Source organism: Mus musculus, chromosome 4 (genome assembly GCF_000001635.26).
Source record: "Mus musculus strain C57BL/6J chromosome 4, GRCm38.p6 C57BL/6J".
NCBI classification, from domain to species: Eukaryota; Metazoa; Chordata; class Mammalia; order Rodentia; family Muridae; genus Mus; species Mus musculus.
Genome location: NC_000070.6, coordinates 106,814,586 through 106,839,245, shown reverse-complemented (window position 1 = coordinate 106,839,245; position 24,660 = coordinate 106,814,586). Strand labels below are relative to the sequence as shown.

The 24,660-nt window shown below is 50.2% G+C and overlaps 1 long non-coding RNA gene across 1 annotated transcript; it reads left to right on the top strand.

Moving 5' to 3' along the window:
- Positions 1-10,901: 10,901 nt before the first annotated feature.
- On the top strand, positions 10,902-24,337 carry Gm31065. The gene is made up of 4 exons (XR_376509.2): positions 10,902-10,977; positions 21,579-21,665; positions 22,562-22,689; positions 23,789-24,337. It is a non-coding gene; the product is annotated as a predicted gene, 31065 (long non-coding RNA).
- Positions 24,338-24,660: the final 323 nt, after the last annotated feature.

The window sequence follows — 24,660 nt, the reverse complement described above, 5'->3', positions numbered from 1 at the left end:
GGGTGGGAGGCAGCAGCAAGTCCGCACCGAGCGGGCTGCGCAGCGCGGGAGCCCCGGGGCTGGGCCGGCGGCGGGGGGCGGCGTGTGCCGGGGGGCATCTAGTATTCCCAGAACCCTAGCGTCCTCGCGGCGCTCGCCCGGGCGGGGGAAGTGGCGGCGGCCCGCCAAGTTCGGAGCAACAGTGCCCCCTAGAGGCCGCGCGGGTCTGCAGGAGGGGTGGAGAGGGTGTGGAGGGTAAGGGATCTAGCTAGTACATGGGACCAGGGCGGCTGCCATAGGGTTAGAGGCCTAATAAGTCCTGGAGCACGGAGCTGGACTGGGGTGGTCCTTGGCAGGCTGGTGACAGGCTGGAGGACGGCCTCCAAGTGACAGTTCTAAGGGCTGGAGGATGGGGTAGGAGGGTTTACGTTTCTGTTCTAGAGTTTAAAACTTGGTGGAAAGTCGGGGGCATCCAACTGCCTTTCTGGAGGATGCTGGACCTTTAAGCTTCCCCAATCAAGTCTCGGACCTGCAGTTACTAAAACAGACCCCTAGAGAGAAGATCCTTCACTCATAGGCTTGTTTGAACCGGCCGTTCTGTTTTCACTGTCTTTGGGGCCATTCTTGAGGCATCAAGTCTCATTTTATAAGTGAGAACTCAGAAATTTCACTTGTTCAATCAGCAGAGAACTGAAGTCCCTGTTTTGTGTTTTATCTCCTGCATCATGGGGACGGGAACCTAGGTTTGGGGAGCAGTCCAGGCTCTCTGTTTTGCAGCCCTGCCAGACCGGGTGGAAGTGGATGCTCCTGGATGGGGAGAGGGGGCCTACAGATAGGTAATTTATTGCAAAACGCTGGGCTCTAGTTCTCAGTGTCCACATCTGTAAAATGGGAGGGGGACATGGGGTTATAAAGAAGGTATCCAGCATCCCCCCCCCCCCCCCGCTCCCCCAACACCCTTAGGTGACACAGCTAGGCTCCTCCTCTTTCGTCGGCCACGCCCTCTCTTGTGCTCTTTTGCTCCTCGATTAGGGTCTGCAGAGCTGGCTTCCTCCCTACTCGCCCTCCCTTCTTCCCTGCAGGGCTCCGGGGGCCGCCCCCTCCTTTTCCCTCCCCTCCTGGCTGGCGCAGAGCTGACTGCGGGAGGGAGCGGTGGGCTCGCAGCCAGCAGAGCGTCAAGTCAGCCCCTGGGGAAGGGAGGGGGGTGCACTGGCTGCTGCCGAGGCGCTGTCAAGAGGCTGCAGCTCGCGCTGACGGGGCCAGGGTCCCTGAGGGTTATTTGTGTCCAAGGTAACTGGTGTCCGAGCTGCCTGCTAGCTGCCTCCCTCTTTCCCTGGTGACTGGGGAGCTGTCTGTAGTCATCTTGACTCTTTTCTCTCCCTTTTGCTTACCAACAAGCAGGCACCAAAAGTCTGGTCCTTTCCTTTCTTCCTTTAAGTAACCTCTAAAATTCTCTTCTCCATCCTCTCAGGCACCTGCCCCTGCTGGGACTGGGGGCTCTGAACTGGAGATTCTCTCAGCTTTCCTGCACATCCTGCCCAGTCTTCAGTTACCCTCAAGATCGCCCCTCCCTTGGTTCCCTCCCTGACGCATGCATTGTATTCTAGAGACTGTTCTGTTGGCTGGGCTGTGGTGGGTGCCCAGACTTTGGCGATAGCAAAGTGAGCAACTCCTTCCCTGCAGAGTCACAGGTTGCTAAAGAGATAGCCAGTATGGTGACAGAATAACTATTGGTAGAATGAATCATTGTCGTCGTCGTCGTCGTTGTTGTTATATTGGCAGTATCTCACTAGGTAGCCTTGGCAGGTTTAGAACTTGCTATGTAGATCAGTCTGGCCTCGAAAGATGGGTTCCCTTCCACTCCCCACCCCCCTTTTTTTTGAGACAAGGTTTCTCTGTGTAAATCTTGTCCTGGGACTTATATTGTAGACCAGGCTGGCTTGGAACTCAGAGCTCTGCCTCCTGAGCTGGGATTAAAGGTGTGCATCACCATAATCCAAGTCAGAATGCGTTCCTAAGAGGACCCTTGCCTAGGCTGAGGCAGAAAAGGCTTCCTGGGGACACGTGCTGAGTCCCGAGGGAGACAAGGAAATTGGTCCCATACCAGGAAGTAAAAGAGTAATTATGTGGAACTAAGGTGAGCTGATGTATAAGGGGAGAGATGAAGCTGGAGAGACTCTGACTAAGGTGGACTGTGGTTCACAAATGATTGGCTGAGTGGATTCTCCCTCCCCTTTGTAAAATAAGGTTTCAGTGTCCCTCAGGAGCATGCATGCTAGGTAGGTAGATCAGGCTGGCCTGAAACTTTTGTGTGATTGCTCTGCATCTGCCTCCTTGGGGTTACAGGCGTGCAGCAGGAAGCCTCCTCGCCTGAGGGTCCTATCTACTTCACATGGAAATGTTGACTCTGCAAGGGTGGTTTCACACTGGCAGCCTGGGCTCTTAAGAGTCCGAATCTTTTAGCTCAGCCACGGTTGCCGAAGCCTTTTGCTATTACAATAGGACACTGCCATCCACACATGTGCATGAGGAGCCTAAGCCCTGGGAACTAGAGGATCGTGGCTTCAGGATTTGAACACCAAAAGGCTCAAAACTACCTACACTCAAATCAGAGCCAACTCTGGGCTTTCAAAGGCAGAGGCACTAGATGCTGCAAGCTCTCACAGAGAGCATCAGTGTGGTGCTCAGGTCCCGGCTTCCTGTTCTAGGCTTTGCACTCCAAAGCCAGTGTCACATCTCCCTCATGTGCTTAGGGCGATGGGACCTGGGCTCTGGGAGACTCTAGCAGAACCAGGGCTGCCTGCCACAATTTGCCTTTGCTCTCAGCCACTGCTAGTCCTCTTCGCCCCAGCTCTCCTGTTTCTGCTCTAGCCACCCTCTCTCTGGAGCTGCCCAGTTGCTTTCTCACTGTGTTGGACATGTCTGGGGCGAAAAGCCAAGGAGCTTCTTCAGTCCTTTGTGTAACCAGCTCGGCCTACTCCACATGCACAACAGACCACAAACGGGCAATAAAAGACCATTCGAGAGAAGCCTTTTATTAGGGCTTGATGTAATATCAAGGGATAATACACAGAAGAGAAGCCTTCTGGACTGGTCTAACAGGGTTGAGAAAGAGCCTGCTTATGTGTCTAGAAAAGAGATGTAGCCCGCAACCTGGCATAACAAGGCTCTCAGGCCCCCTGTGTGACAATAGCTACTGTGTGAGTAAGGTACTTGTTTTGCTTGGAGTCATCTCTTCCAAAGCTCGTGCAAGCTGCCTGTAGTCATGTCTGGATTAAGACCCCTTCAGTCGTGAATCATGGCTTCCTTAGTAGTGGTGAGCTGTGGTGGCAGTGATCCTTGTAGTAGGACACACACACATACACGCACACACACACGCGCACACGCACACACACACACACACAGGCACACACACGCACGCGCACACGCACGCACACACACACAGGCACACACACACACACGCGCGCGCGCACACGCACGCACGCACGCGCACACACACGCACACACGCACGCACACACACACACACACACACACACACACACACACACACACACTCTTTTGGTTTTTCAGAACAGGGTTTCTCTGTGTAGCCCTGGCTGTCCTGGAACTTGCTTTGTAGACCAGGCTGGCCTTGAACTCAGAAATCCGCCTGCCTCTGCCTCCCAAGTGCTGGGATTAAAGGCGCAAGTCATCATGTACAGCTTAGTTTTTCTTTTTTTTTTTTTTTTTTTTTTTTTTTTTGGTTTTTTGAGACAGGGTTTCTCTGTATAGTCTTGGCTGTCCTGGAACTCACTTTGTAGACCAGGCTGGCCTCGAACTCAGAGATCCACCTGCCTCTGCCTCCCAAGTGCTGGGATTAAAGGCGTGTGCCACCACCGCCCGGCTAGTTTTTCTTTTCTTTTCTTTGTTTTCTTTCTGTTTTTGAGGCAGAGTCTCATGGAGCTGGCCTGGAACTTTCAGTGCAGAGCAGAACTGAGGACATATTCTTCCTCTGTTTCTTGAGGGCTAGGACCACAGGTGTGTGCCTCTACTCCTGCATATAGTTTCCTGAGGGCAATCCCAGAGTGTTCTGAACGCCACACAGCCACACTCAGCAGCCTGCTGTCCCGTTGGGAGGCCAGCCCATCTCTTGGATTTTTCAAGATGCCACTCAGGCTTTCCTGGCTCCCAGGAAGCCCCGCTGATCTCCAAAGTCAGCTGCTTTCCTCCCTCCAGCTCTCAGGGTCCCTCTGCCCCTTTTAAACCCTAGCCTCCTCCCATCATGGTGTCACAGTCCACACTGGCAACTCCACATCTCTCTCAGCCCTTGGGTCTGCTGCAGCTCATACCCCTGGGCACAGAGCAGATGCTCGATTAAGTCTGTGTTGAGAACAGTATCAAAGCTGCTTGTTAGTAAGATGTATTAACGCAACAACACTGCCGTTTGCTGGGTGCTAGGCCCTTGTCTCATGTTAGTTTTCTCATAGGAAGGTATACATTACCCCACTTTTCAGATGGGGAAAGTTACTGAAGCAGGGCAAAGGAATGTCAAATGGCCAATGTGTGTGCCTGAACTCATTTTGCCTGCTTCAATTAAGATCTGTAAATGTGCCGGGCGTGGTGGCGCACGCCTTTAATCCCAGCACTTGGGAGGCAGAGGCAGGTGGATTTCTGAGTTTGAGGCTAGCCTGGTCTACAAAGTGAGTTCCAGGACAGCCAGAAATACGGAGAAACCCTGTTTCAAGAACACCAGAAAAAAAAAAAAAACCCAAAAACCCACAAAAAACTGTAAGTGCTAATCATATTTACTTCCCACAATGCTGAACTGAGAACTGAACCTGCAGTCTTTGTTCAGGGTAAGCAAACCTCCTCCTCTGAGCCACAAACCTTTGTCCATTTATCTTTTATTCACATTATATCCCAATCACGGCTCCCTACCCCCTTAGTTCTATTTTTTTTAGAGTTCTTTTTTAAATTTATCTATATAATGCACATGAGTACATTGTAACTGTCTTCAGACACATCAGAAGGGGACATAGGATCCCATTACAGATGGTTGTGAGCCACCATGTGGATGCTGGGAATTGAACTCAGGACCTCTAGAAGAACAGTCAGTGCTCTTAAGTGCTGAGCCATCTCACCAACCCCCTTAGTCTTATTTTTAAAAGAGTTTTAAACAAAACAAAACAAAACAAAACAAAAAAAAACCAACTTAGCCGGCAGTGATGTGGCACATGCCTTTAATCCCAGCACTTGGGAGGCAGAGGCAGGCGGATTTCTGACTTTCAAGGCCAGCCTGGTCTACAGAGTGAGTTCCAGGACAGCCAGGGCTACACAGAGAAACCTTGTCTCGGAAAAACAAAACAAAACAAAACAAAACAAAAAACTTTCAATTTTTTTTAAAAGAAAGAAAAAAATCCCTATGTGTATAATAAATAGTTCTTAGGTTTGAAAACTCTATAGGAAAGATTTGCTGGGTTTTTATAAGAGGAAAAAAAAAAGAATTATTGGTGAAAGTCAGGGCCCAAGCTTCACCCATATGGCCTCGTCCTAAGTCCTGTTGGTCTCCCTGCTCTGCATCTCTGCTATCTGGAGATCCCCAGGGCTTCCTGTAGAGAAGGTGTCTGCCTAGGGCCTGGGTCCCACCCTGGGGAGTGAAGGCATTATGGGTAGTGAGGAAGGCCAGTGAGGTCAGAGCCAGAACTTAATCAGATGTGCTGGTTCCTTAGAAGCAAGAAGGGAGCCAGGCACCATGATGTGCGCCTTTAATTTTAGCACTTACAAGGCAGAGTCAGGCGGGTCTCTGAGTTCAAGGCCAGCCTGGTCTACATAGTGAGTTCTAGGACAGCCAGGGCTACACAGAGAAACCCTGTGTCAAAAACAAAAACAAAATGAAACAGAATAGAAAGGAAAGGGATGAGGGAGAGGGTTCAAGGGTAGCAGATGTCGAGAGGCCAGAGGGCATGGGCTAGCACCTAGGCAACGGGGGAGGGGCGGGGGAGTGGGGGAGGGGGGGGGATCCGCAGGAGTGCAGATGCATAGGCCTGTGCTGCAACTGGGGTGGGGTACTAGCTACTGCACGTGGAGAGGCTGCAGCAGGATTGTGGGGCAAAACACAGCAGGGCCACACAGAAAAAAAGTAGAGGTTGGCCTCTGACTAGCATTTAAGTGCCGCCAAGCCCAGTGGATACCCAGGCCCCAGCATCAGGCATAGGAGCCAAGTTCAGTGCTCAGTAGGCTTGAGGTTGGGATGAAGCAACAGGAAGAGGTTCTTACAGTTGTCAAAGCCGGAGATCAAAACCTGGCACCTCCATTCCTCGGCTGTGTGTCCTTGGGTAATATAATGACTCCTCTGTGTCTTAGCACTGATACTTCTAGTGACAGTGCCTTCCTTCTAGAATATTCCAGAGGTGAAATGAATAGACAGAATGCTCCAAACACCGGTCTAGCTTGCAGGAAATACCTAACATGTACCAGTCTTGTTTCTGTCTTTGCTTTCCTCCCGAGGCTCCTTATCCCAGAAGCCTCAGCGCCATTGAATTCTGCATATACTCGGAATGTTGTACGCACTTCGGGAACTTGGGGACTGGCGTTCGGGTGATGCAGGCTGCTGAAGCCTTTCTACACTCTCTGCTTGATTAACCCTCTCCCATGTTTAGAGTCAATGTAGAGGCCTTGGACTGTGAGCCCTTCTCAACCATCCTCCTGGTGGTGACCTCCAACAACTGTCTCTCAAGAAAGTCCTTGGCAAAAGCCCTGATCCATGTCCCCTGAGGTCTTGTGTGGGAGTGTCCTGGAGATTCCATGTCTGCTCAATTAATTAGTGTGTGTATGGGTTGGAGAGATGGCTCAGCCGTGTACACACTGCTCTTCCAGAGGCCCTGAGTTCAAATCCCAGCAACCACATGGTTGCTCACAACCATCTGTAATGAGACCTGCCCTCTTCTGGTGTGTCTGAAGACAGCTACAGTGTACTTACATATAATAAATAAATAAATAAATAAATAAATAAAACAATAAAACAAACTTTAATGTGTGTGTGTGTGTGTGTGTGTGTGTGTGTGTGTGTGTGTGTGTGTGTGTGTAGTGCGTGTCTGGATCTCACTTTGTAGTCCAAGTTGACTTAGAACTCATGAATCCATCTGGCTTGTGTGTATGTGTGTGTATATATGTCTCTGTGCATGTTTATGCGTGTATGTATGTGTGTGGACAGGGCATCACCTGCTGTGCCATCTCCATGGGCCCCTGCTCCATCATTTTACTAATTACCTTCAGGTTGCTTTCTGCTGAGCACTAGCAGTCCCCAAGAGCTCCCAGCTTTCCCACATAGCTGCTGGTACTCAGTGTCATCCAGAGTTGGGATTTGACCACAGTGTTGGGTACTGAGTGCTAGCATATCACTTCTTGGGCCATTGGTGAGTGCAAGCAGTGTGGCCCAGCTTGGCCATCAGGCCACTGAGGATGCCTGGGCAAAGTCAGTTTGGCTTGAAGGCCTTGAGGTCTGGCAGGTAGGTTCCTCCTCCTTTTTTATTTCAATATTTGGGGACACTAGGGAGAGGCATGAGTGACCTGAACATTAGCCATCCCTAATAAGAGATGAGGCAGAGGCACATGCCTGGGCCTCATCTCTCTGTACACCTTATCTCCCTCCCCTTCTCCCTCCCTCCCTCCCTCCCTCCCTCCTTCCCTCTTCTTACATCCTTCCAGTTTCATCTTCTATCCCAGATGTTCTCCATAGAGCTCGGCAGTTCTCCGACAGTTCAGGCTTCAGGCTTCTCAGCTGACCCACAGGGCCTTTTTCTACTGAGAAGGTCGGTGGGCACTTCCTGAAACAGCATGGAAATTTTCCTGTTAGTCAAGCAACCCCAAAGCCAGGAAAATGGCCCTGTGCAGGGTCTGTCCTGAGGAAAAGCCTTGTGTGTAGAATCTCATGTGCTCTTTGGGGTAATTCTACTCTGTCTAGTTTGTCTTCTTCACTGCACTGTTGACATCTTAGAAACAGTTAACCCAAGTCATTTAGCCATCAGAAGCCACATAGGTGAGACCTCAGGAAAGCTGTATACAAGGAAGGTGATCCAGTGGCAGAGAGATCAGGGATCAAAGGGGACCACTTGGCTAGGCAGTGGTGGTGCAAGCCTTTAATCCCAGCATCCAGGAGAAAGAGGCAGGTGGATCTCTGAGTTCGAGGCCAGCCTTGTCTACAGAGTGAGTTCCAGGACAGCTGGGGCTACACAGAGAGTCTCTGTCTTAGAACAAACAAACAAGCAAGCAAGCAAACAAACAAAAGACCACTTGTAGCTGGGTGTGGTGATATAATCTTTAATCTCAGTTCTTGGGGGTTGAAGCAGGAGGAACAGACTGGCCTACATAGTGAGACTCTTATCTCCCCCTCCCTGCCCGTCTCCTCCCCACCCCACATGATAATCTCTTTACTTTTTGTTTTAGACAGGGTTTTGCTATGTAGGTCAGGTTGGCCTTGAACTCCAGCACCTCCTGCCTCAGCTTCCTGTGGGCCGGCATCACCATTGCCCAGCTGCTCCTGTTTCTGGAGAGTTCACTGTGGTGCAAGCCAGATGTAGTGTAAACAGCAGACTGCCCTGAAGCCACCATGCTGTGAGAAGTACAGGAAGAAGTCCCGGGCTAAGTCAACGGGAGGGCGGGTGAGGTGCTTAGCCATTATCTGGTTCCTGAAGTCCTCCACTGACTGGGAGGGCAGGTGAGGTGCTTAGCCATTATCTGGTTCCTGAAGTCCTCCACTGACCATGTCTGGCTGCTGTTTGATCCAGTACAGGGGGGCCCTGAGCTACCCGTGTACAGCTGAGCCCCCTCAAGTCCCTTATGCATTTACATGAGAAGGATTATAAAATGATTGCTGCTACTTTAAAGCAGGAAGGCGTGGGCTACTTGTTACACAGCAGTGCTAATGCTATGGGTTTCAGTCTTAGCTGACAGATAACAGCTCCCGTTTACTGCTCCGTTCCGGCCCCTTTGGCAGGTAGCACAGATATCTGGTGTATGAAAGAATGAAAGTTATCAGGCATGGTGGTTCACACCTGCAATCTCAGTTCTTCAGAGGTTAAACAGAGGGTTTTCCTATGTTTGAGGCCAGCCTGAACCACACAGCGGAAGTCAGAAAGGAGGAAAAAAAAAAGCCAGGTATGTTGGTAACACACTTATAATCCCAGCCCTTTGGGGGCTGGGGTAGGATGACTGTCATGAGGCTATCTTGGACTACAGAGTTTCAGGCCAACCTGAATTACACAGTGAACCCTTGTCTCGAAAACAAACAAACAAACAAACAAACAACAAACAAACACACAAAGAAAAAAACAAAACCAAAAAACAACCAAAAACCCATAATGATGAGCCAGTGAGACAGTTCATTGCTACTGAAGCCTGACAATTTGAGTTGAGCCTCCAGCCCACAGCAGCCTGATGTGGTTGCGCACATCTGTAAGCCTACCACTCTCACGTCTGGATAGGAAACAGAGCAGGATCTCCTGGGAGCTTGCAGGCCTGCCAGCCTGCAGTACAGAGTGGCAGAAGATATGAGCGACTGCCACAACAGTGGAGCAAATGAGCAGGGTCCTGAAAACTGACCTCTGACCTCTGCCTGTGGCCTGGGCACACCTGCACAATGCCAATATTGTGCAGCTGAAGAGGTGGCTCAGTGGTTAAGAGCATGCGTTGCTCTTCCAGAGGACGTAAGTTCAATTTAGTTCCTAGCACCCACATCAGGTGGCCCACAACTGCCTGTAACTCCAGTTCCACGGGCTCCGACAGCCTTTTCTGGCATAGATTCAACCATACACACACATACAAATAAGTAAAAGTAAATCTAAAACAACAACACCCACATCATGTACTCGAGCGCGCACACACACACACACACACACACACACACACGCACACACATGCACACACGCACACGCACACACACACACCAATAAATAAATACAGTAAAAGTTAATGGAGTCATGGCAGTGTGGTGTCTGAGGAATCATAGGGCAGCCAGCTCAGCCTGGAGGTTCAGAAAGTCTCCTTGGAGGAGGGGCTCTGTGTGCTTTGGTAGGGCCAAGGACCCAAAGAATACCTACATGCCTACTAAGTCTGCCGTTTTCACGATCCACCAGAAGATTCCTGGTCTGGTGTGCGGCCAATAAGCCCGTCCCCACCTCTGTTTGGGGCCCCTTCCTTCCTCTCTTCCTCCCTCCCTCCTTCCCCAGGCCTGCAGGCTCACTCATGCCTCTAACTCTAGGTCTGGCTGAGGAAAATTAAGTCAATGGGGAGGGAGGAGTTGACAAATAGAAGGTCTGGTAATTGAATTTTTCCCTCTCCCTCTCTGCCCACAGAGAGCGGGAAGAATAGCTCTCAAGATCAGCTCTCCCTGCTTAAGGAGCCCTGGCAGCTTCCCCCCTCCCTGCCTAAGCCAGTGAGAGGGATACAGAGGCAAGCAGAACCTTCTAGCATCTTGAGAACTGAGCTTTGTACAGAGGGGGAAACTGAGGCAGTGGAGGTCACAGGTCTGCTCCCTGGGTGCCCAGTGTGTTAGAACAGGAGCCAGAACTGAAAGAGACAGACCAGGTAGGTCAGCTCTCCAAGAAGGTGGCAGCAGGTTGCTGGGAGTGTTCATATTCAGCAGTGGTACCCTGCCCAACCAGTGCAAAACCCCGGGCTTCCTGCCCACCTCTGTCTATTCCCGAGTCAAGGTGAGCTTTCTACAGGCCAGCTAAGTTACTGGGCTGGCCTTCTAGCAGGTCTTTCTTTGGGTAAAACACCACTTTGGGTGCAAAATGTGTGTGTGTGTGTGTGTGTGTGTGTGTGTGTGTGCTCACAGGTGAAGGGCTGAGGCTGGAAGTAACCACACACTGCCAGGATCAGTATTCTGAAAAAGAAGGGGGAGGGCAGTGTGATTCTCACCGCTTAAGGGGAATTTGAGAGGGCAAAGGTCCTCGGTTGGCCCTGAGTCAAGGGTCTGCTTTGCTTCATTGGAGGGATGAAGATCCGTCATTGGAGGGGTGAGGTTTCTGGGAGACTAGGTTCTAGTCGTAGACCAGTGTCAGGAGTCAAACCAAGGAGGCTTGGACCTAGATAGACTTCGCCCACGCGGAGGCGGCTTCGGGGCGGAGCGGGACGGGAGGGTGGGGGTTGCCCGCCTAGCTCCGCCAAGGCAGGAGGGAGCTGCGACGGGCGCCTGCCCTCGCCACCCGGCCCAGCGGGCGTGGGCGCCGCGGCACCGCCTAGCTGAGCGGCGGCGGCTGGCTGCTGCAGGAGCGTTTGATTTATTAAGCTAATGTTCTAGCACATTTTCTCCATCCCGTAATGAGCTGTTTCCACCAGGGGGTGTCTGCAGAGCGACTGTGGCTTCCGGCCGCTCCGGGAGGGAGGCTGAGCTGGCGGGCGTCGAGGGGGTGTCTGTGGGGTGCGGTCTGTGCTTCTCTGGAAGGGTGACTTGCAAAGCCTGGGCGGGTGATCCGCTGGAGAGGTGGAGGGGGAGTCACGGCCCGGCAGCCTACTAACGACCCAGCTTTTCTCTCTCACCTCCCTCCAGTCAGACACCTGAACATCTCAGGAGCTGCAGAGGACGTGCTCCCAACCCTCTGTCACCTCCCGACATTCAATCCTGAGTGACCTTCACCCACATCTCACGCTTCTGAGGCTTCTGAGCTTCAGTCTGCTCACTCCCTTGCCTGGATTTCTGTGGCTTGATGCAACAGATATGGCCTTTGCATTCAGACACATCTAGGTTCGAATCCCACCCCAGCTACCTTCTAGCTGTGGCCACTAGACTGTTTCCCATTTCTAAATGTTTCTCACGGGTCTGTGGGGCTGCTGTGGAGTTTAGTGAACATGCTGGTGAAGCTCTGTGCCTTGTCAACAATCCCTAGACCCTAGGGCAGACATTCTGAGCTGACAACGCGTGGGACAGCGGCACCAAGACCTCACCTGCACCCACAGACCCCACCTGTATCCAAGGGTCTCCTGTAATTCTTTATTATTTTTTTTATTTTATTTTATTTTTTTCTGAGACAGGGTTTCTCTGTGTAGCCTTGGCTGTCCTGGAACTCACTCTGTAGATCAGGCTGAGATCCACCTGCCTCTACCTCCGAGTGCTGGGATTAAAGGAGTGCTCCACAGCCTTCCAGCTTCACCTGCAGGTCTTAACTGTGCGCCCTCAGGCCCCACAGCAAGCGCTGGTGAGAGTTTTCTGCACAGAGGGTACTCGGTGCTTTCTCCCAGGAAACCCACTTAGCCTCTCCGCTCTGTCTCTTCTGACTGGCACTCCTTCCTTCACACCTGCCCTTTGTTGCTCCTTTTCCTGAGCACAGACCTGACACCTAGAGGTCGCTTATCAAGATGTAGCCCTTAACTGCAAGTGTTGAAGATGCTGTCCCACTGACTCACGCCTAGGAGGGACAGTGGCCTGACTAACTCAGGCCTATTGAGAGGTGGCTATCTCAATCTGCTTTCTCTTGCCAACAACTCATTGCTGCAGACAAGGTGAGGGAAAGAGAAGGGATTTTATTTGGTTTGGAGTTCTGGTTTACTGTCATGGACCACATCTGGTGATGGCTTTTGTGTTGGCAGTGTCCCAAGGAGCAAGGCGGTAAGTCAGTCTCTCTCTCTCTCTCTCTCTCTCTCTCTCTCTCTCTCTACTCTGGTCTCTTCTAAAACCATCAGGATTCAATCATAGGCCTCTGTTCTGATGAACTTTTCTAATCCAGCCACTTCCTTTATTTTTAAAATTACGTTTATTTATTGTGCATGTGTGCATGTGTGTGGCACATGTGTGCGGGGCAGAGACTAATTGCAGGAGTCCATTCTTTCCTTCTGCCATGTGGGTTTGGGGGATTGAATTCAGTTGTCAGGTTTCTATGGCAAACATTCTTACCCACTGAGCCGTCTTGTAAGCCCAAGACACACCTTTAAATAGCATCCCTGATTTAAAGCTCCACTCTCTTAATGCCCCACAAATGAGATTAGATTTCAACATGATCTGGTAAGGACAAACCAGTAAAATACCAAGTCCCATCTCTGCACTGATTAAGAAAGCAAAACCCTGTTCAGAGCAGTGAGAGCAGAGGGTACAGGTGGGGTCTGTGGGTGCAGGTGAGGCCTGTGGGTGCAGGTGAGGCCTGTGGGTGCAGGTGAGGTCTGTGGGTACAGGTGAGGCCTGTGGGTGCAGGTGAGGCCTGTGGGTGCAGGTGAGGTCCATGGGTACAAGTGAGGTCTGTGGGTGCAGGTGGTGTCTGTGTTTACAGGTGAGGCCTGTGGGTGCAGGTGAGGTCCATGGGTACAAGTGAGGCCTGTGGGTGCAGGTGAGGCCTGTGGGTGCAGGTGAGGTCCATGGGTACAAGTGAGGCCTGTGGGTGCAGGTAGGGTCTGTGAGTACAGGGCTGCGGCTGCAGATGAGGTCTGTGGCTGCAGGTGAGATCCATGGGTACAGGGCTGCGGCTGCAGGTGAGGTCTGTGGGTGCATGGCTAAGGGCTGCAGGTGTGGTCTGCGGCTGCAGGTGAGGTCTGTGGGTGCATGGCTAAGGGCTGCAGGTGTGGTCTGTGGCTACAGGTGAGGTCCGTGGGTGCAGGGCTAAGGGCTGCATCACAGGATGCCATGGCCAGCTCACCTTCCTAGGAACTGGTACCAGCTAGGGATGGAGTGACTTGCCCAGGCACCTAGGATAAAATGTCAGAGCAAAATGGAGCATCTGTGTGCTCAATTGTACAGTGCGTGTTTCCACTTCTCCCTGGAGGTGGTGGAGGGGTCTTGGGCTGCAGCAGCTGAGGGTGTCTCCCAGATTCCTTCTTGCAGAAGGGGAGGGCCCTGTGAGCCATGGCTCTGGGTGGTTGGGGAGCTTGAGGGAACTCTTCCAGTTGGGCTAAGCCAGCAGTGCTGGAGGAGGCAGGGTCTGCCGGAGGCCCACTGCATGCCTGTGCCTGTTGTCTTCTTTCCCTCTGAATTCAGAGCCTCGCTGTGTCTACCAACTCCCCAAGAGAGCTGAGTCGCAGCAAAGCTTCAGTGAGCCCGTGGGATAAGTTAAGGCTGGAGCTGAGCTGAGCTGAGCTGAGCTGGGCCAGGCTGTTTTTTTGGTCATGAGCCATATCAGAGAATCTGAAGCCATGTGTGCAAGGCCGTTTATTCCCCAGCCCCCCCTTACCCCCGCCGCCCTGCCCTTCAGTTGAACATGTTACCCCTCATACTATTCCCTGTTCTGCTGGGCTCTCTTCTGCCTCTGCTCTCAATTCCTAGCTGCTACAGGTAATGTTCCCTTTGTGGTAGTTTCTCTGTGCTGCCTGCTACACCTCCTTAGCAAGGATGGTCCTGACCCTTCCTGGCCCAGAGGAGCCCCAGAGCCAGTCCAGCTCCCACCATGTTAGTGGCAAGGGCTGTCCTTGTAGGACTCAACTAAGAGTTCCTTGTTTATTGCCTAACTCCCTCCATCCCCCATCACACTGAAGGACTATGAGCAGGGACCTTGGCTGCCTTTTCCCCAGAACAAACCCTAGAATACAGTGCTTAACGGTCCACCCTATTTGCATTGTATTTGTTTAGACAGGGTCTCTCTATGTAGCCCAGGCTAGCTTTGAACTTGATATCCTCCCACCTCAGTATCATGAGTGCTGAACAACCATCTTCAGATTTGTTTTGGGGAAAATGAGACACTAAGTGCAGACATCTTGAGGAACCTGTGGCTGAGCAAGCAAAGAGATGTCCTGAAGGGGACCAGACTGTCATCTTACGGGCTGGGCCATGGAGACAAGGGTGACCCTGTTGGCACACCTGGAGGTAACTGTTGGTGGTGATGTCGGATTTGATATATCTATTGATGTTGGTCTCTAGATGACTGTTGATTTGTACTTCAGCCACAGTCAATTAGAAATGAAATTGAAGATGTAAGGATGACATTCATACTAGCAACCAGAGTGGCAGATGTCTGAGCATTTTAGACCTTGGGGCTTCAGGGCAGTCCTCTCTAAGCAATCACCCTACTCAAGAGGGTGTAACTTTAATTTTTTCAAATCTTCTTTTTTTTTTTTTAATTTTTTGAGACAGGGTTTCTCTGTGTAGCCCTTGCTGTCCTGGAACTCACTTTGTAGACCAGGCTGGCCTCGAACTCAGAAATCCTCCTGCCTCTGTCTCCCAAGTGCTGGGATTAAAGGCATGTGCCACCACCGCCTGGCTTCAAACCTTATTATTTTTTTTAAATATTTTTTTTAAAAAGATTTATTTATTACATGTAAGTATACTGTAGCTGTCTTCAAACACACCAGAAGAGGGCGTCAGATCTCGTTACAGATGGTTGTGAGCCACCATGTGGTTGCTGGGATTTGAACTCTGGACCTTCGGAAGAGCAGTCGGGTACTCTTACCCACTGAGCCATCTCACCAGCCCCCCAAACCTTATTTTTAATTATGGTTCTTAATTGATTTAAACTCCTTTGTGGCCCAATACCCACAAGAGGTAGCAGAAAAGAAAGGATATGGGAAAAGTGGACCTGTTTAGAAAGGTTCTTTGGAGCAACCCCCATCTGTGTTGTCTGGAAACTGGCAGTTCAGTGCACGGGTTAGCAGGCAGCTATTCAAAAACACTTCACAGACACATGAGCAGTCCAGCTCAGTAGAATCTGCTTAGTAACAGCTGTGACACAACCTAGCAGAGACAGCCAAGCCTCAATCTCAGCTCAAGTCAGCAGGAGGGACCCAGAGGGACCCAGAGGGACACCAGGAGAAGTTCTCAGTTGTGTCTCTCTCAGGGAAACAAAGATCAGCAAAGAAGACCCACAAGCCTTGCACAGCTAGTGTCCCAGCAAGCCTAGCTCAGCCTCCATCACTCTGTAGAGTCCTATTTATCCCCTCCAAACATCAGCACAGGTCTTACACGTGCATCCAATCATCCTGAGTCCTCAGAGTCTTGACAAATGGAGCTCAACTACCCAATGTAAGGTGGACCAATACATGCATGTTGTTAGCAAAGAATCCTCCATCACGTGTCCTTTCACATGTTTGCTTGAGCATAACATCCTTTCTCCTGTGTCTGCTTCAGCTAAACGTTCCTTTACGTTGTTTGTCCCAGAAAAACACTGTTCAACACAACGGACTTTCCAAAGAACTCTTAAAGTTTCCACTGCAACCCTAGCAGGCCCTGAGTTCAAGCCCCAGTACTAGGGAAGGGGAGGAATGGGAAAAAAAGGAAGGGGGAAAGGGAGAGAAGGAGAGAAAAAGAGAGAGGGGAAACCTTTGGGATATAAGGGGCAGGGGTTGTGTCAGAAAACAAGTTTCAAGAGCATTTCCACATCCCGCACAGTGGTAACAGGAGTCTGCTTTGTGCTTTTGTTGGCTTTTGAGACAGTGTCTCATTATGTTACCCAGGATAGCCTGTGGGAGAGGGAGGGAGAAGGGAGAAGGAGGGAGAAGGAGAAGAAGAAGGAGGGAGGAGAAGAAGAAGAAGAAGAAGAAGAAGAAGAAGAAGAAGAAGAAGGGAGAAGAAGAAGAAAGAAGAAGGGAGAAGGAGAGGAAGAAGGGAGAAGGAGAAGAAAGAAGAAAGAAGAAGAAGGGAGAAGGAGAAGAAGGGAGAAGGAGAAGAAGGGAGAAGGAGAAGAAAGAAGAAAGAAGAAAGAAAGAAGAAGGAGAAGAAGAAGAAGAAGAAGAAGGGAGAAGGAGAAGAAAGAAGAAAGAAAGAAGAAGGAGAAGAGAGAAGGAGGAGAAGAAGGGAGAAGAAGAAGGGAGAAGGAGGAGGAGGAGGAGAAGAAGCAAGCAAGCAAGCGAGCGAGTGAGCAAGCAAGCAAGCTGTGTGTGTGTGTGTGTGTGTGTGTGTGTGTGTGTGTGTGCGTGCACATGCATGTGCGCCCTGGCACTCCTGTGGAGGTCAGAAAACAATTGCTAATTTTTGCTTTTGAGACAGGGTTTCTTGAGGTCCCAAGGGTTGAATCCAGTTGCCTAGTCTGCTGAGCTATCCTAAGCACCCCTTAAAGTATTGGTTTTCTAAAGCAGGCTAAGCTAAGTTGAGGGCTTGTTAAATACATGTTTGATTTAGGGTGTTTTTAAGATAACCTTAGGCTGAGCAATATTATACGTCAGCTAAAAGTTTTGGAAAAATTGGTTGGGTGTGGGGTGGTGCAGGGACTTGGAAGGCAGAGGTAGTCCATATAATTTTAGGCCAGCCAGGGCCACATAGCAAGACCCTAAACGAATTAATAAAGTTTAGAAAAATTCAGGGGCTCTGGAGAACCTCAGACTAAACCAGGTCAGTGCAAGGGGAAGCCCACAAGAGGAAAAGCCAGGACTGTGGGGTGTGGCTGAGCTGGGATCCACTTAAGACTCTATAGTTTTCTATCTGTTCTTATTCACAGGAGCTGAGGGCAAGGACACAGCCAGGGTCAAGAACTTAGCCGTGGGAGCTGGAGAGATGGATCAGGGTTAAGTGCATTGGCTGCTCTTCCAGAGGACTCAGGTTCAGTTCCTAGCACGCACGTGATGGATCACAAATAATTCTACTTCCAGGGGATCTGACAACCTATTCTGGCCTCCATCAGCACAAATCTGGTAGACAGACATGCAGACAAAACACTCATACATATAAAATAAATAGTAATTTATCTGGGTATGATGGAGCAGGGCTTTAAAGCCCAGCACTGAGAAGGCTGGCAAGTGGATCTCTGCGCATTCAAAGCCAGCCTGGTCTACGGAGTGAGTTCCATGACAGCCAGGGCTATGTAGTAAAACCCTGTCTCAAACAAAACAAAACAAAATATCCAAAAACATTCAAAAGAGGGGGAAAGGCGGCTTCTTAGACCCTTCTGGAAGGTGAGTTGCAACGGAACTCAGGCAGATGTGACATCACTGCGGTTGTGCTTCATCCACGTGAGTGGGCGGTGGGCTCCCTACTTACGTAGCTGTCAACCAAACACAAATGCAGATATGGACAATTCTATTCTTTCGTTTCCTAATTATCCTCCCTGCTTTTTAAATTTTCTTTCTTTCTTTTTTATGTTTTTCGTTTAGTTATTTTGTGTGCATGTGTGGACATGCATGCCATGCCATGGTATAGATATGGAGGTCGGACAACTAGTAGGAGTCTATTCTCCACTTCACTGTGTAGGTCTGGGGATTTGAACTCTGATCTTCAGGCTTGGCTGCAGGTGCTTTGACTCACTGAGCCATCTCACTGGCCCTTCTTTGTTAACTGTCAGGATTTTTCTGATCTTTGCTGGTCCCTCTTGAAGTGGAAACTTTAAGGGTTCTTTGGAAAGTCATTTGGATGGTGTTTTTCTGGGGCCAACTCATGAAGGAACACTTCGTTAAAATGGACACAGGTGTGAAAGGCTAAGGCAGACTCGTGAAGGAACGTTTTTGCTGAAGCAGACACAGGAGAGAGGATGTTCTGTTAGAGCAAGTACGTGAAAGGACATGTGATGAAGGATTCTTTGCTAGTGACACTCATGTATTGGTCCGCCTTACTTCGCGTAGCTGAGCTGCATTTGTCAGGACTCTGCAGACTTGGGGTGATCGGATGCACGTGCTGAGGCAAGGCACGTGGAGGACACGTGATGTTTGCAGGGACTGAGTAGGACTCCACTGAGTGACAGAGACAGAGCTTGGCTTGCTGTGACTCTTGCTATGCCAGGCTTGTGGGTCTTGAGTCTTCACTGATCTTTGCTTCCCTAAGAGAGACACAACCAAGAAATTCTCCTGGTGTATCTCTGGGTCCCTTCTGCTGACTTGAGCTGAGGTTGAGGCCGGGCTGTCTCTACTAGGTTGTGTCACAGCTCTTGCTAACACTATTCTACCAAACTGGACTGCTGGCGTATCCATGAAGTCTTTTCAAATAGGTAGAGCTGCCTGCTAACCTGTGAACTGAACTGCTGATTTCCAGACATCACAGATGGGAGTTGCTCCAAAGAACCTTTCTAATCAGGTCCACTTCCTCCATATCCTTTCTTTTCCATTACTTCTGGTGGGTGGTGGGCTATAAGGAGGTTAAAGCATTTAAGAACTATCATTAAAAATAAGATTTGAAGAAAATTAAAGTTACATAGGGAAGTATTCTGTCAAGCTACACCCCAACCCTTCCAAAGGGCTTCTGTCCCTCCCTCCTTCCTGCCTTTATTCACCTCTCTCTCTTCTTCCTGCCTCTCTTTTTATTTTATGTAAAATTATGGATAAGTATATGTATCTGAGTGTTTGTATATACACCATATGTATACAATGCCCATGGAGGCCAGAAGAGGGAGTCAGACCCCTTGGGGGCAGTTGTTAGCTGCCTGACATGTGTGCTCAACCAAATTTTGGTCCTGGGAGAGTGCAGCAAGTACTCTGGACTACTGAGCTATCTCTCTAGCCCTTCTTTCTTTTGAAGAGTTTATAATCTTCTTGCCTCAGCCTCCTGATTCTAAGCCTGTGCCACCATATCTGACCTTCCAAAGGACTGTGTATGTGTGTGTTTGTGTAGTATATGTGTATGTGGCATATGTGGTATGTGTTTGTGTATATGTATATGTGTCATGTGTGTGTGTTTAGGTGGGTAGTACCTCTGCATGTGTATGAAGACCAGAAGACATTTAAAGCTCCCTGTCTTATTCCCTGTAGATAAGGTCTCTTGCTGAACTTGGAGCCAGTGGACAGAAAGCACTCAAAACACTCTTGGTTACATTCCACCCCTAGTATGTAACTAAAGTTACACATTACTCCCTAGCACTGGGGTTAGAGGTATGCTTGGCTTTTTCACATGAGTGCCAAGGATTTAGACTTAAGTCTTCATGCCTATGCAGTCTGTGCTCTTACCCACTGAGTTATTTCTGCAACCTGTCAAAGAGCTTTAAAATATATACAGAGTGGTCTATGTCTTTAATTCCAGCCCTCTGGAGGCAGAGGTAGGCAGATCTCTGTGAATTCTGGCTAGCCTGGTCTGCATAGAAAGTTTCAGTAAAGTCAGGGCTACATAATAGAGAGACCTTGCCTCAAAAGACAAGCCAGAAAGAAAAGTAAAAAGAAATATATATATATATATTTCACTTATTTAGTTATTTTATTTTATTGCGTGTGGATGCTGTGTGTATACACAGTGTGTGTGTGCTCAGTGTATGTGCAGAGGTTATAGGACAATTATTGGGGGTTGGCTTTCTCCTTTCCCCGTGTAGGCTTTGGGGTAGAACCCAGATCATCAGGCCTAGTAGCAAGTGTCGCTATCCACTGAACTTCTTCCTGCTCCCCCTTCCCACAGTTTTGATGGCTCCCGTGGGGCAGAGTGGACACGAGTGACCATTGAGGGGGCTGTTACTCTGGGGTAAGATGACAAGTGTGGCCTTGGACATAGGGACACAACATCTAGTGAGGACAGAGCAGTGGCCAACCCTGCTCTCTTGCAGTTTTCTTGCCCAGTTCTTGGATTCCTGGCTCCTGGGCCAGTTCTCAAATGCAGTCATCCATAGATGCTGAACCCTGTTCCCGCACTAGGCTTGGGTTAGAGCTGAAACCCTGTCTCGGGTTCTCTGTGCTGAGAAGAGTCAGGGCATGGGTATGGCTAGGCTCCACAAGGCTGTTGCTATGTGATGGGGTGGGGAGTGGGGTAGTTAGAGGAGGGATGGTAGGACAGCCCAGCCAGCCTGCATGACTTGGGGGTGAGTGAGGCTGGAATGTGGGTCTGGTCTTGTTTTCATTGCTCTGTGTCAGGCTAGGAAGAACAGGCAGAAGTGAAGTCCGTGAGCAGCTAGTGGGTCAAGGCCTTTTCAGGCAGAGGGGCAGCACAGCCAGAGGCTTGGCGGGGACAACAGGAAGCTCCATTCGCCAGCAGTGGAGATGATCTTTTCTCTGGATGTTCTTCCTGCAGCACACTGATGCCACGCCAAGGACTTGACATGCTGTCACGGCTGTGGTCACCTTTGTGAGGAGGCTGTGTTTAGGACTTCCACGGTAGATTGAGATGTTAAGTCTTGGGGACAGAGAGGGGCTGGTGAGCACCCGGCTGTGCTGCTGGCTGTCGTTCTGGGCATGAGAGGCTGAGCCTGACCCCATGTGCAGGTCTAGACTCTGAAGTTTTTCTAATTACTGTGAGTGGCTTGGCTGGAGAAACCATCCAGCAGAAGAAATGTGGGGTGCTGGAGAGATGGCTCAGCAGTTAGGAGCACTGGTGGCTTTTCCAGAGGACCTGGGTTCAATTCCCAGCACCCACATGGCAGCAGTATGTAGCTCCAATCCCTGCAGATCTGGCTCCTTCATAGATGTATATATAGCAAGACATCAATGCACATAAAATAAAAATAAGTCTTTAAAGAAATGAGGGGCCCTATGGCGGGGGATGAGGGAGCGCAAGGGTGTGGGGGGGTGTTCTAGGCATCTTTCTTGATTCAAACCAACTTCTTCCTGAGGGACAAATGCCACTACCACTGTTGTTGATTTTATGTGATTATGGTCAAAGAAATCCAAACATGGAGGAAGCTAAGTCTTTATGATCCTGTTATAATCTGCCATAATCACAGGCAGGTTTGGTCACTGTTGAAGTTCTCGGACTGATGGCTTTAGACAGATGTCTTCTGAGATGCCTTCTCTCTCCATGCTCATTCAGTAACCTCCCCTCCAAATCTCCCTTTGTGCTAAAAATCTAAGACGATGCTTTTTCCTGCAGGCGTGGCCATGTTCAAGGGAAAGGAGATCCTAGCTGTGCCCTTGGCTGTCCTCTGCTACTCTCATTTAGAGATTTGCCTGGACTAAGGTGTGATGTTCTAGCTCCTTCTCCCTCTGCTTTGTCCATAGACAGAAGGTGCCTAGACTAGAGGGTTCTGTGTTTCCTGTGCAGCCAGTGTCCAAGGTGGCCCGAGGATGGTGCCTCTCGGGTCCCTCCAGCACTGAATTGCTCTTGACTGCTCTAGGGACACTCAAGCAGCCCCGGGGAGAAAGTGCATGGATGGCCCAGGGTCCCTGGCCATAGCCAGCACCTGTCTGCCTGCCAGGGCTCTGGGTTACCTTAGAAATATATACTTCGACTTGGGCTCATGCCCTGCTCGACTGCAGTTGCTCTATGCCAGTCTGTGCCAGTCCATTCCTCTTAGGCCTGATTCACCCTGTGTACTGGGCTGCAGTGGAGGGCGGGTTGGAGATGACTCAGTGTAAATCCTTCTGGGATAGTCCTTTACCAGAATCCTGCTGGTTAGAATCCCAACAGCATGGGCTGGCAAAATGGCCCAGCCTGGAAAAGTGCTTGTTGCTAATTTGACCTGAGTTTGATCCCTGGAACCATATTGTAGAAGGTGAGAACCAGCCATGAATTGTTTTCTGATCTCCATGTAGATACTGTGGCACATACCGCTAATCCTCCCAAAATAAATACGTGTGATTTTAAAAGTTTAAACAGAATTTCTGCCGGGCAGTGGTGGTGCATGCCTTTAATCCTAGCACTCGGGAGGCAGAGGCAGGTGGATCTCTGTGAGTTCCAGTACAGCCTGGTCTACAGAGAGAGTTCTGGGACAGCCAGGGCCACAAAGAGAAACCCTGACTTGAAAAGGCAAGGAAGGAAGGAAGCAAACAAGTAGGCAAGCAAAGGAACAAAAGAATTTCAACTGTATATCTCTTGCCAGCAGTTTCTTATATGTGTTCTGTTTTCCTGCTCAGCCCTGAGGGACAAAGCCCACGGAGAGCCATTTCTCTTTGGAAGCCTGCGTTCTTCCCCAAGCCTACCAGCTGTAAGCAGATGGACTTCTCTTCCCGTGGCTTCAGTATTTGGTCATGGATGCAAGAGAGTGAGTGCCAGCTTGGCCTTCCTTGCTGCGTGGCCTTGGGGGAACTGTTTTAGCTCCCCTGAGCCTGGGTCCTCATCTGTAAGATGCTGGCGGGTTCCTTCTTGGTGGGGTTATATCACACCAAATGAAGTATGGTGGACACGGATGCGGAGCCCAGAGGTGGTACAGTGTGCAGTGGTGAAAGCCTGACCATTCTGCAGCCTCTACCCAGGGTGTCACTGGGCTGAGAAGTCACTGTGGTTCCCACAGGTCCATATATGTGTTGTATTTATGTATAGTCACACTGTGCTTACGGGTGTGTGTGCTATGTTTGTGTGCACCAAGGGTGGGTATATGTAAACAGAACTGCGTGGGCACGCCTGGGCGCCTGTCTGCACATGGCTGAGTGCGCAAGCGTTTTTTTTTTCCCCCAGTACTATTAGCAGAAAGCTGTAATTACGCTTTACGGCGGCTGCAGCAACGGCTGGGCTCCCCTAGCCATTAAGCTGCTCATCTGGGAGGGGTGGGGGAACGAGGACCACCCGCACCCTCCCAGTCCCTGCATGCTGCATGAGCACACAGCCACCCCCCTCTCTCACCATATGCCTGTGTTTTACAGTTCTTTGGTGCATGGTGCTCATCGAGTGGCTAATTAGCAAAATGAATTAATTGACATCCATACGTGTAATTAGCAAATGCTTATAAGCAGCTATTCTCCTTGGGATGTCTAAATTTCCAAGGGTCAGATGCTGGGGGCTGCTGTGGGGGGTAAATAAGAGATGAGAGCTGCTCGTGTGAGCACCAAGACCTGCGCGGGGGGGCGGGGGGGGGGCGGCTCTGTGTGCTTGCCAGGCTGGAGGAGGGGGAGGGTGGGGGAAGAAATACATAGGGGTCTGGGAGGAGAAACTGACTCCATACTCGGTGATCAGGAGCCCTGGGTTCTGGTGACATACCTGTGATTTCCTCTGTGGCCCTGGGTAGGACCTTTGTCCCTCTGGGCCAGCCTCTACTTCTTGTGTCTTTATACTGGGGTGTGTATGCCCAGGAAGGTGGAGGCCAGAGGGTAACCTGGGCGGTCATTACTTAGGTGCCATTCGCTTTGCTTTTCTGATTGGTTCAGGGTCTCTCAGCGGCCTGGTGAGAGCTCCGCAGTTAAGAGCACTGGCTGGACGGACAATCAGGAGGATCAGAGTTTGGATCCCAGAACTCACATAAGAAACCAGGTGTCCTGTGCATGCCTCTAATGCCTGCTCCAAGAGTGAGCGTGGAGACAGGAGGATCACTGGGACTTGTTTTCCAGCCTAACTGAGAAAATGGGAGTCTCACGTTCAGGGGGAGATATATATCACCTCAGAGGAGCAGCTCAAGAATAATAAGGAAAGTAGAGCTGCTGCTGATTCCCTCCTCTGGACTCCTCGGATGTACACGCTCACACCCACACCCACCCACACATACACACACCCCACCCCCACACAGCCCACACATGCCTACACACCTACACCCATATGCCCCCCCATACCCACAATGCCTACCTAACACCCATATCCACACCCACACCCACCCACAAACTCATACCCATATGCAACTTCCCCCACACCTACCACATACACAGACCACATACACACACACATACACACACACTTAACTACCACATATGCAAACAGACCACACACACATATACATACATATACCACACCACACACATAAACCACACACATACATATACACACATATACATATACACAACACACACGGATAACACACACACACACACACCACACCACATACAAAAAAACCACAGAGACACACACATATATATACACACATACCACACCACACACATACACATATATACTACACTCAACACTATACACACACATACCATACCACACGCACCACACATCCAGTCTACAAACACACATACCACACCACATCCCACCATCACTCCCACCCTCCACCCCTCTACACACATACATACACATACCACATACA